A 13,154-nucleotide genomic window follows, 5' to 3' on the forward strand; every position below is an offset into this window, starting at 1 on the left:
ATAAGAGCACCACCTGTGCATATTCACTGTTTCCTTTTAAAAGGGCCCTGCCCATCTCCCATCCCTTTCTCTCTCCTTCTGTTTGTTCCTCCCTCCCTTCCTCCCTCCCTCCCTCCCTCTCTCCCTCTCTCTCCTCTTTCCTGCTGCTCCTGTCCCTGGAGGCCAGTCTCACCCCTCCCCTTTTTCCCTTTTTACAATCCTTTTCCCCTAATAAAAAAACCTCTCCCCTTGAACACTGTTACATGGTGACCTTCTCTCTCCTGTAGCTTTTTAGAATTATAACACTAAGGCCCCTAAAAAAACTAAGAGAACTCAGGCTACTGAGGGTGACAGCGTGGAGCTGTGCCTCTGCCCTCTTGCCACTGACAATACCAGCCATATTGAGTGTCTGTCTCTATGGGTAAGAATACTTAATTCTTCAGTTATATGTAAAAATGTATATGTGGCTGTTGTGCCTAGCTACTTTGATTTGCATACAATTTGCATGGTTTATTTGCACTGTGGTATGTGTTGGAATTTATTATTGAGTGACTATCATTCTGTTGTATGAATGATCATGTTCTGTTATTCTATAAATTTTCTGTGGGCTAATATTTTCAGTCCTTGTGGGCATACCTAAGAGTAGAATTGGCCTATGTTCTATGAGTAGAATAGCCAGGTCATGTAGCTATGTCAGAATGAGGAATCATTAAGAGAGTGACTAATAAAAAATGAGTAATGTATATAAAACCTTTATCACATACATGATGAGCATTATTAACTGCTGCATTTATTATATTGATCTAACATAAAATGAATTGAAATATGTTGAGTCAGACTCACATCCAGAAGAAAGCAGACTCTGCTGATGTGAGAGCCTGCCTTCTGAACACATGTATTGGATAAACAGCAGTGGTTTCAATATGTGTATCCAAGTTCCAAAAGAAGACATTAAAACCATCTAGAGCCAAACCATGGAGGGCGGTTACAGCAGGCAATGAAAGTTGACACTGCAGATGTCATGGGCTGAGTTGCCAGAATAAATTCAGAGAGCGTAGGAGACAGACCTCGTGGAGATGGGATCTGAACTTCCTGGCAACAAGAAGCTAGGAAGGTTTGTCTCAGCAGAAACTCTCCCCTCCCGCAGATGCTGACCATGGCGTGAAAGCAGTGGCTCACCCTGCAGCACAGGAGAAAGAGCCTCAGGAGCATGGTGCTGGCAGATGAATCAGTGCACGGGTGTCATTCTGAGTCCTCCTCCTCTTTCTCTCCACATTATGAAATCCTCCAGCCAAGGGACAAAGGTAGTATTTACACAAGACAAGCGAACAGCATGAAAGCCCAGCTTACTCAGCTAAAACCAACTCAACTCATAATGAATCTTCTAGAAGCCAGAGCCAAATGAGCACACACAGTTATAAGTTATCTCCAGAGGTATGTTCCCAGGAATAAATAATAATAAAGAAGTCACACTCAGTGAACTATACATAATAGATTGCATCACATTCAAAAGTTAGAAGAAAGGAAGGGATTTACAGCAATGTGAGAACATTTTGAAAAGGGAATAAGCAAGTTTAAAATGGAACTGACTGGATTAAGGTGCTGGTTTGACCTGAACTGAACTGAGCAGAATGATCATTAACAAATTTTGTTCTTGATGCTGTCCAAGAAAAATGCAGTGAGTAAATGTGAATCTTCCAGCAGTAATTCTGAATGATTTTTAAGCTGTAAACTTTTTGGCTCAGCTCCTGAAGCTCTTTCTTTTTAATGGGGACTTAGAAGAGCAGTTTCAGTAGCTCTCCCATGTGAACGTGCATTTATGGCACGGTGAGTGACAGAGGAGCAGCAGATCAAAGTAATCCTGCCTTGTGAGTTAAAGGTAACCTTGAAAACCAAAGCGACTCAGAGACATTTCTACCTGCAACTATCAATGAGTATATTACAGAGATCAGAAATTATGTAAATACGGTAAACCAACATAAAAATGAGAGGAAGAAAGGATATGACATAGAGTAGTATTCAGAAATATATTTACTTATAAGTAACAGACACTCAAAGCCCAAAGCTTGAAGGGAAAGATTTCCCTATGTATTAAGAACAAGAAACCAGGGGCTGGAGAGATGGCTCAGTGGTTAAGAGCACTGACTATTCTTCCAGAGGACCTGGGTTCAATTCCACATGGCAGTTTATAACTGTAAATCCAGTTCCAGGGGACTGGGCACCCACGACAAAATACCAATGCACATAAAATAGAAACAAGTAAATTTTTAAAAATGATGTATTTAAAGGAGAAGGAGAAGAAGAGCTGATGGATCTCAACAGGCTGCTTCTGGTTTTTGCATCCATCATCCTCAAAATGAGGCTTAGAATAAGGTGAATATTAATGCTTTCCTCCTCTGTGTGCAACATAGCTATTTATCTTTAAGCATTTAATCTGTGTCCTGCCCAGTAGAAAACAGGAGATGGGCAGGGCTCACACCTGTTAAGAAAGCACATGTCCATTGTCACTCTCATGGAACACTGTGGGGTCACAAGATCTCTAGTCACAAATATTTTTGAGTTTGGCACTCCGGATAAAACTGGATCTTTTAAAAAGAAAAGGATGCTAAGGATTGACAGGAGTGAAAAGGGTTACACAGCTGGGAGACAGAGCCCAGGCTGAGGCTGGAAAAGCCCTGTGCTTGCTTCCTGGCAGGACTCTGTCTAAATTTTAAACATTTCATATACACCAAGTCTGCACTAGTCCTGAGTTAACCACAGGACTTTCAGGAGCTGGTATGACTTCATGTTAATGTTTGTCTCCCAAAGGATGTCAAGATCTGGGCAGGAGTTCTCCACTCCTGCTAGAACTATGATACCAAGCACAGCTCCTTTCCTATGAGTATTTGACTGTTTATGACACAGTAGCCAAAAAGATTCATCTACTGTTTCATTGAATATCCATATTATCTTATACAAGCACTATTGTATGTACAAAAAAGATTCATCTACTGTTTCCTTTAATATCCATATTATCTTATACAAGCACTATTGTATGTAGATGCTTTTAAGGTTCAACAATAAAACAAACTAAACCTAACTTAAGCATTTTTTATCTTTCTATGTCAGAGCTGAGTGTCAGGGAAATAAATGATTAAGCATGACATGAATGCACATCAAATGTAATGTGCACAAGAACCATGGATGTTGGATGGGAACCCGTTGTTTAAAGTCATGTAATCAGAGCTGGTGAGATGGATCAACAAGCAAAGGTAATTGCCACCAAGCCTGATGACCAGAGTTCAACTCCTGAGACAAGGTAGAAAGAGAAAACAGACTTCCTCAAGTTACACTCTGACCTCCACACGTGTGTCATGGCATGGGCACACCCACACATACATGCACACACAATAAATAAAATGTAAGAAAGCACGTACATTCTGATCTAGGTCTTGAGTCAAAGCCAAGGTTTCCTTTGCCTTCCTCCCACACTCTCAGGTGCTTTGGGTGCTGACTGCTAGACTACACTTTGAATCTCAATGGCCTAAGATGCCTGGAAACCCTACATTTTCATAATCCTCTTTAAAAGAAAGATTTGTGTAAAATAACTGTGAAACAGACTATAGAAACAGACTAATAGTGGTTTACTACTGATAGACACTTTCAGAACATATGTAAAGTCTTAGGGGAATGCCATGTGCTTTAGGAATCCAGCCAGCTTGCCAAGATGGGATGAAGGAGCATAACTGAGATGTGGGTGAAACTCTCTAAGACTGAGAAGCTACAGTTCTGACATGCCCTTTGAATACACAGAACACGTGCCAAGATTTTATTAACAGGGAGTTTTTGGCCAACTTGTATTTTGGTGTCTTAAACCCTCTGCCCCAAGTGCAATTGGGTAATTCTGGAGGGTTTAGTTAATGTCTTGAGTCTGTTTCTTGCAAGGAAACCACATTCTAACCACACAAACAAACACAAGTTAAGGTAGATAATAAGCATTAAAAACAGAGCAAAGTGGAGAACTCTGACAATAAAGAGCAAAAGGGGTTCAGATGGTGAGAAGTCTCTACAGGGACTGCCATACTAGATGGAATCTCTTAGAGTCTTTACTCCAAGTGTGTGTTTATTATATATAACAAAACTCATCTTTTTCTAAGAATTCTGGAGCTCATTCTACCAGCACAAAGAAATAGTGACTGATTTATGTGAACAACTCTATGAGTTGGGAAGGCTTCCCCTTGCTTAGTTACAACTACATTGAACTACTGAGTACTCTCTCTCATCAGCACCTTCCCTGACCCGTGCAGCCAGTGCCCTCTGTGTCCCAGCTCAGCTGAGCAACCCAGGATCTGCTTTCAGTTTACAGCTTTTCCTCTTTTAGAGTGAGATCAGTGGAACCATGTGGAACACAGCTTTGGTCTACTTCCTCACATGGCTTCTGAGACTCATTAGTGCTGGCACACGTACCCCCTCCCCACCATACTTCCACACTAAGCCATATTGAGTTGGAGGCAAAAGGAAATCTCATCCTTATATGCATGGCTTAATGTGCCTTGCAAGCATAAGACCAAGGCAGCAAAGTAATGGGAAATGCTGAAAATGTAAACATTGTGTATGTTAATTGATAGATGATACTACATATTTTAAATACTTGTTTATTTCTGGATCATAAACCACACTGCTCATCAGGGAACTGTTCTCTGTATGTCTTCACCTGTGCACCTGTCTTAATAATAATTGCTAGCTATAAAAGCAATGGATAAGAATTTTCAATGTGCCTATCTTATGCCCAAAACTAGTTATCAAATGTTTATTCATAGAAGCAGTGTTTTACACACTATATTAAAATTATGAGTCCTGTACAAATTCAATATGTTCACTGATGTGGGGAAATAATAGATGCATACCCATGAATATAGCAACCACACAGGCTCCACTATCAAATTCTTGTTGGAAAACTCTGAGGAAAATAAATTTTGATTCAGAATCATTCTATAAATTTACTTGTAACAATTTATGTAAACAGTAAATTTATTGTTACCAGGTTTAAAAGCCTCTTCCTTTCCCCTTCCTCAATACTGTGTGAGAGAATGTTCAGCTACTTATTTCAGAGGCAATCCCAAAAAAATACCAGATGTCTTAGTTAAGGTTTCTATTGCTGTGACCAAAACAACTCGGGGAAGAAAGGGTTGGTTGAGCTTACACTTCTACACCACAGTCCACCATCAAAGGAAGTCAGGACAGGAACTCAAGCAGAGCAGGAACCTAAAGCCAGGAACTGGCGCAGAGGCCATGGAGTATTGCCTACTGGCTTGTTCAACCTGCTTTCTTATAGAACCCAAGACCACCAGTCCAGGGACAGTACCACCCACAATGGGCTGGGCCATCTCCCATCAATTACTGATTAAGAAAATGCCCTGCAGACTTGCCTACAGCCAGACCATACACATGTATATGTGTGTATATAATTAATAGGAAGGCATCATTAAAGGTAGAAAGCTTGGATTTCATTAAATTAATATGGTGAGACTGTTTTAAGTTTGGGCTGAGTAAAATTAATCTTGATTGTCAACTTCATGGGGTTAAGAATGACCATGGAGACAAACCAATAAATGTACCTGTGATGGAGTTTCCAGATTAGACCAACTCAGGTGAGATGACCCACCCTAAGTATTCCATAGGCAAGGCTCAGAACAGAATTGAAAAGCAAAGTGAGATGAGCACCAAAATTCACAGCTCCTGCTTCCTGCTTCCTACTATGGATAAAATGTGAGCAGTTGCTGGAAGCTCCTGCTGCAAGCCTTACCTAGTGATGGAATGTATCCTTTGAGCCCAAATAACCCTCTCTTAAGTTGTTTTCCTTGGGAATCTTTGCACAGCAACAAGATAAGTAACTAACTGGGACTGATAACAATAAACAATGTTCATGGCAATAGGACCATAAGTTCCAGAGGTAGGCTTTTAGAAGTTGGGGAGGGCAGCAACAAGGGAGACGAGGACTAAGGCAGAACACACAGAGCCTTGTTCAGCTTTTGGTTGTTTCCTTGTCACCATCCCTTGCCCCCCCCACCAGTCACTCCCATCTTGCTAATTTCTGACCACTCCAGAGGTTCTCCCACTGTTGGAAAGTCACGGCTAGTTTTGTAATGTTCTTTCCTCAGAAAGCCACCTGGATGGATCCTTTACCTCCTCAAGTCCTTGCCCAAATCACTACTCAAGGAAAGCAACCTATATAGTCACTCAGTTCAGCAAGTGATGTGATATCCTACACCCAGCCTCACTCTCCTGGTCTTCTTCTGGCTCTCCCTCTTTTCAGTGATACTTATTGCCCTCTGGTGTCCTGTGAAGTTGCTTCTTCTTTGTATTTCTCATCTTCCTTGCTACACTTCAAACCCCATAAGGAAGCTGTATCTGTGTGTCCCCACAACCTACAATAGCATCTGCGGGTGGGACATGCTCAATGGACATCTATAGAAAAGAAAGGGAGGGAGGGAGGGAGGGAGGGAGGGAGGGAGGGAGGGAGGGAGGGAGGGAGGGAGGGAGGGAGGGAAGGAGAGAGGGACCCAGACATGGTGATTATACAGCACTCAAGAGACTGGGGCAGTGGAATTAAGATTTTTATCCAGACCTGGACTACATAGCTAGTTCAAGCTAGTCTGAGCTGTATCATGGAAATCTTGTCTCAAAAATTCAGGAAAAAACTTGAAAGAATTAATTAGCCTTTGAAAGAACAAGGCAAAGCTCTAGGCCTTCCTAGTATGCTGTTCCCACGTTCCCTGGAGACTAAGAGGGTTGAATTTTTTCCATATCATCCACTTCTGTGCCATATCTTACACACTCCTCTGCCCTTTTGTCTAGAAATCAGAAGCCTTGACTTGTGAAATGGCGGTTTCTTCATAATTCACTTTCAAACAGTGGTGCCGCTGTTTGCTTGTGAAGCAGACAGTAATAGGTGATGTAATATGAACTGTCTGTTTAGAACACAGTGAATGCTGGGAAGCAGGTTTTGGTTGAATTTGCCAAACAGGAGATAGGATCTTCTAAACAGTCAGCACTAGGTCTAGACGCTGCCCTTACATTGTCAACACTGTGTTCACAGATTCACACTGTCAGAAAACATTTGCTCTGGTTCCAATGGTCAAGGTCAGGAGACAAAATCTAAATTAGAGAGTGGAAATGGGTCCCTCTGTCAAACATGGGAAAAGACAGAACCGCAAGCCAAGGAACTGCATCTAGAGTGAAATCACTAGCATAAAAAAGAGAAATACAGATACGTTTAAACAATCCTAATATGTAATCTTGCCAAGACAATCAAAAAAAAAAAAAAACCATCAGAGTAGGCCTGAGTAAGAAGCTGAGGAATGTGTCTACAAACTATTGGTTCAAAGCTGTTCCTGGAAACATTAACCTAAATTCATGGTGAAATATTTACAATTTGGATACATCTTCTCCACTACTGTGGGGGCTGGGTTATATTAACAAATTTCCTAAATTCTAAAGTGATAAGTTATTGAAACTATAAAGAACACGTAATAGAGACATCCAAAGTACAGAGACACCCTCAGCAGCTCCAGTACTTCTGATCTGAATTGGGGAGAAGAGAGGCTGACTCCACACCACACCGGGGACAGGGGCAGACAGTTAAAATGTGGGCAGAGTATACAGCTAACAAGACAGCTGCCAGCATGTGTTCCTCCAACTAGAAAGCTCGGCACCAAACGATCCATTCCCTCACCTCCAACCCCCACCTTGCTCATTTGTCCATCCATCACCTCAGTGCCTACTGAAAGACCCAGGAAGGTAAGTGTCTTCACTCAGAGGATAAGGGAAGAATAAACTCCTGGTGCAAACAGTTCCTAGTAGAGCAGGAAAATCAGAGTAAATGTCACTAAGATGTACCAAGGACATACACAAATACTCCAGTCTCACTCACTCATGAAAACTGAAGTTAGATAACAGAGGTCACTAGAGGCTACAGAGGGAAAGCTCACAGTGGAATAGTAGCTAGTGGGGAGGTAGTTCCGATGTTACACAGCACAATAGGAGAACCACATTTTGCAATTACACAACATAGAGAAGACTTTGAGATACATGGGAAGAGTTTGCATGTCAGCTACAGAGCAAATTACAGGCTGGAGAGAGATCGGCAGATGAAGCGACGCTCAAGCATGGCTACTGGAGTACGGATCCCAAGACTCAGGTAACAAACAGGCAAGGGAGTGGTCCTACGTACACATACAATCCCAACACTAAGAAGGTAGAGATAGGATTGCTGGAGCTTGCTTGCTGCCACTTCAGCTAAAAAACACAGGTCCCAGGTTCAGTGAGAGACCCTGCCTGGGAGGAATAATGTGGAGAGCAATAAGAGGGGATTCCTTACACCCCCTTCTGGTATCTGTTGTCACAGGCAAGCATACCTACATACATATGCGCACATACACTTCACACACATACGCCCACGATCACGTGCACATACAGATGTATACACACACACACACACACACACACACACACACACACAGAATAAAGTGCAGCTGAGGCTGAGAATCAGTAACTTGCTTTAAAGGTCTAGGTCAAAGTGAATGGAATGTGCACATCAATCAGTATTTCTGTGGCACAGGCATGTCTATTGACTTAAGCACCTTTGTATTTATATCTGTATTTCAGTCAAACTAATTTCTCTTCTCACTGACTTGGTAGACATTAAATCTCTTTTTTTCCCCTCAATTTATTTTCTTCAGTCCCCTCCATGGAACACTTGAGATCGCCATTCTTGGGTCTGAACTAGAGCAACACTGAAAGAGTCAAAAACTTATTTCGTTAACCAAGGAATGGGTTTCTAACCCAGAGAACTTATGGCCAGATGCTTATTTAATGTCGCCACCAACAACCATGGAATTTAAAATTATTTATTCATGATTTTTGAAACAGGATTCCACTACCACTATAGAGCCCAAGCTGGCTTCTTATTTCAACCCCTGCCTTCACCTCCCACTTGCTAGGATTATAGCAGGATTCATGACCACACCTAGCCCAGAAATATGTTAGCCTTTTTAATCCTACTTTTTAATCCTACTTTCTACAGAAAAACTGACAAGAACTGAAAAGTTCTGGGAATTGGTGATATATTAAACAATGACTCAGATATATTAAACAATGACCCAGAAAGTTCCTTGTGAGCACATATGAGAGGGATCAATGTGACACGGAGAGATTTGATTGAAAGTTTTCAGAGATGTGGTCAAGTTGACAGCTGCTCTTTGGACTAGTTAATGTGTGCGGAAACTGCACAGAGACTTCACTGCCATAGAATCTGATATCAGCTTTATGCTTCAGTCCAGACTTCCTCTTGGCTAAGGATGTAGCTCTGTGACAGAATGCTTTGCTGGCATGTCAAAGGCCCCCAACAATCCCTAGCATGTGTACATGGGTATGTTCTCATGCATGCAACATACATACACAGAAACTTCAGTTATTTTGAATTAAATGGCCTGGAGACTCTTCGAATTGAAGTGAATGAAATTTATGTTGTAATTAGAGTTCCTAGACAGATGTAGATCTGTGCATGGGTAGGTATCTACATTATAAGATACATGGTGAATGTCCCCCCTTTTTTTGGTGGTGGTTTTTATTGACTGCCCTTATGGGAGGATCTTAAGATATAAAATTAAGCAGTTTTTGAACTTTGGATTCAAACTCCTTCTGTCACTTATCAACCTGAGTTAGTCATCTAACTTAGTTGGCCTTTAGTTATCTGCATTATAAAATAAAACAATATCACTTAATTTAACAGAGTTAGGGGTAGAAGGGCACTGTTCTAAAGTGTTGAGAAGTGTGTCACCTAGTAGTATATCACAAAAACGCATGTTCTGAACCTGTTTTCTTATCAATTATAGCCCAGTCTTGTCAGGCTCTGCCAACCAAACCACACTCAGCTGCTGCCATCCAGCCTCCAAGTGTCAAGTGATGGACAGCAATGATCACATGGAGATAAAGCCCAGAGTGGCAGAGTCTGTAGTTAATCTTCATGCCTCACCTGCTTTGTGATGTGCTACAACCCAAGCCTGGTCCCAAAACAAATGGTGATCTGCCTCTAACCTCAGCCATCTTTGTTCAGTCTGATAAACTTGGCTTTTATCCAAACATCCTTAATTTTACCTCATTCCCCTTCCAGAGGAAACTTGTCATGAAGGTCCACCCACTGGGAGAAATAGTCTTCCCCACGGAAGAGCACGCCAGTTGGTTATCCAATAACCAGATGATCAGCCTGGAAACAAACAGACAAGTAATATATACAGACCAAGAAGGTTGTATTTATGCATTTAGAAATATATATCTACATATTTATACCTATATGTATATAGTAGTAGGTAGTAGGAAGGGAGAAATGATGTAATTATATTATAATCTCAAAACATAAAAGATGGTTGGGTGTTGGTGGTACATACCTTTAATTCCAGCACTCAGGAGGCAGAGGTGGATGAATCTCTGTGAGTTTGAAGCCAGCCTGGTCTACAGAATGAGCTCCAGGACAGGCTCCAAAGCAATACAAAGAAACTCTGTGTCTGGAAAAAATAAAACAAACATAAAAGACAATTTTTAAAAAGGATCTGCCCACTAGGGCTCAGATGCCCCACCTCTAGCCTTCTCTCTTATGCTAATTACCAGAATGAGCAGAATGAGTTCAAAAGCACAGCTCAACCCAAACCACAGGAATATATGTGTTACATCAAAACCAGGGAGCCAGGCATGACGTGAGCAACTGTAACTGCAGAACTTGATAGGAGAGTAAATATAATGGACTTGAGGCCAGTCTGGGTTACACAGCAAGCCTTTGTCTCATAAAACAAACAACAACACAACAACACCTGGAACTTTGCTCTTATGCTGTCTGCTACTCAGAAATTGGACCAAATGCTGACCAAATTACTCTGAAGGTGGATTCCCCCTATGGAGAGTAGACCGCTGAGTGCTAACACACATTTCAAGCTGCAGCAGGCCTGAGGAGAAGCAAGTAAGCTATTTGAGGACCAAAGGAAGTATGTATAGTGGAAATTGCTAAATTACCGCTAGACATGTCTGTTCCCTGCTGTCTCCCCACCCTACATCTGCTCTGAAGGTCCCAGGCAACACATGACAGTATGTGTGGGCGGGTCTTCACTGCATGGACCTCAGTAGCCTTGAAACTTTAACTCAGTTCAGCACTAATTCAAAGTCCAAAGTCCAGAGTTTCATCTGGATAGATTCTGAGATTCCAGGCATGATTTCTGCTAAGGCAAATCCTTTCAAGCTAGGAGCCTGTGAACTAACAAGTTATATGCTTCCAAACACAGTGCTGGGACAGGCACAGGAATAACTTCATCCCCAAAGGGAGAACAATGAAAGAAGAAAGAAGTAACTGACTCAAATAAAGTGCCCAAACAGTAGTGAATGTGCACGCTGGAGAACAATTTCCTCTGCCTCTGCCTCTTGGACACATTGTAGGGTTCCAAGAACCTTGGGTGGCCCCACACTCTTGACTTTGCTTAGGTCAAACCATTCAGCAGCTTTCACAAGTTGGAGTACCATGCCTGCAGCTCTCTCCTGCTGGCAATGCACACTAGTCACTGTACAGTTGGAAGTAGCCACACTCTCCTGGCTCCATTATGCACTGCTTTAGTAGGAACTGCAGGGTCCTGCCTCTGCAACAAGCCTGCCTAGGTCTTGATACTGTCTAGAACATTCTTTATAATTTAGGAAGAGAAAGTCATGCCCCCATAGGTCTTCCACTCTGAGCACATGCAGAGTCAAAACCACATGGACACTGCTAGAGTTGACCACAGGAGTCCTACAGAGCGATGGTAAACGTGCATCTTAGCCCACTTGAGTGACTGCAAATTCCCTAAAGAGTGCACAGCAGTGAAGGCTGAGGAAACTTTGCTGCCAAGGTCCTCACTAGCCTCAGAGATTTGTGAATGCCTTTTGAGCTATTTTCCCATTACCTTGGTAAACAGAAACTGACTTCCTTTTATCTACAGTAATCTATTTGGCAAAAAACCAAGTGGCAGAAGAATTATGCACCCAGTTGTAGGGCATTCTTTGTAGGTAAGGTTGACAGAGTTTTTCTAGATAGCAAATATTTGAAGCTTGCCAGTCATATGATCTCTTTAACAACCATGAAGTTCTCTCATTGAGCAACACGAAAGCAGCCAGATGGATGAATAAGTATAGCTGTGAGCTAAGAAAGCCTTCTTACCCAAGTGACCCAGATGCTCAAATTGACAAACAGAGACATAAAATAAGCCTGCTGAGGTCTAGAGTTTCACGATCCACAAAGACAGTTCTAAAGGCCAGGTCACTAGCCTGTTGTTGGCGAAGGGTTGTTCAGCCTTTGAGAGGTAAAGTCTAGTGGGAGCAAGTTAAGTGGCTGGAAACATGCCTTTGAGAAGGTATTGGGACCCACACCCCATCCTCTCTCTTCTCCCAGCCATCTATAAGGTGAACAGGACAGTTCTGATATGTGTTCCTACTATAATTCTCCATATTGATTCAAGGCCAGCAGCAAGGCAGCTCCATGGAATGAAATCTCCAAAACTATGAGCCAACACAAATCTTCCCTCCAACATTTGTGACCTCAGGTGTTTTGTCATAGTGAAAGGAACTTCACCCATAGCTATTCTAAAATCATTTGAGGGCTTCACATAATACAGTACTCCAGGGACAAATTTTGACTCACAATAGAAAGTATAAAGCAACAGCCAAATGGAAATTCTGTAACTGAAAACTATGTTATCTGAGATCAAATATTCCACAGTCAGGCTAGGGATTGCATAAGAAAAGTCAATAGTCCCATTCATGTGTTGAAATCTAACCCCAGGATGGGAGGGAGTATTAAATGGTATGTCATATGTGAGATACTTTGGTCATGTGGAATCTGTCTACATTAGAAAACTAAGGGAACCCTACCCTTCCACACTGTAAAGACACACAGAGGTGCCATCCATCAAAAAGAAAGTTCCAAACCACATCTGCTTGTGATTTAATCTTGGGCTTCCAGCCTACAGAATTATAAAAAACAAAATTCTATTGCTTATAAGCTATAGTCGAAGGACTTTTTTTTAGTAGTATAGCAGCCCAAACAGACTGAGACTCCTTCCAATCTGAAGAACAAAAGAAGAAAAAAATATGGTTAATAAACGTAGTCCTGGTGATCTCTA

The 13,154-nt window shown here is 41.8% G+C and overlaps 1 long non-coding RNA gene across 1 annotated transcript in view; it reads right to left on the bottom strand.

Annotated features, from left to right (window-relative positions):
* The window catches only part of LOC121137558, a 52,003-nt gene extending 41,778 nt beyond the window's left edge, over positions 1–10,225 (bottom strand). The window contains exon 1 of the long non-coding RNA XR_005874840.1: positions 10,117–10,225. This is a non-coding gene — a long non-coding RNA (uncharacterized LOC121137558). The remainder of the gene's footprint in view (positions 1–10,116) is intronic.
* Positions 10,226–13,154: the final 2,929 nt, after the last annotated feature.

This window comes from Mesocricetus auratus, unplaced genomic scaffold, assembly GCF_017639785.1.
Source record: "Mesocricetus auratus isolate SY011 unplaced genomic scaffold, BCM_Maur_2.0 Super-Scaffold_100691, whole genome shotgun sequence".
Lineage (NCBI taxonomy): Eukaryota > Metazoa > Chordata > Mammalia > Rodentia > Cricetidae > Mesocricetus > Mesocricetus auratus.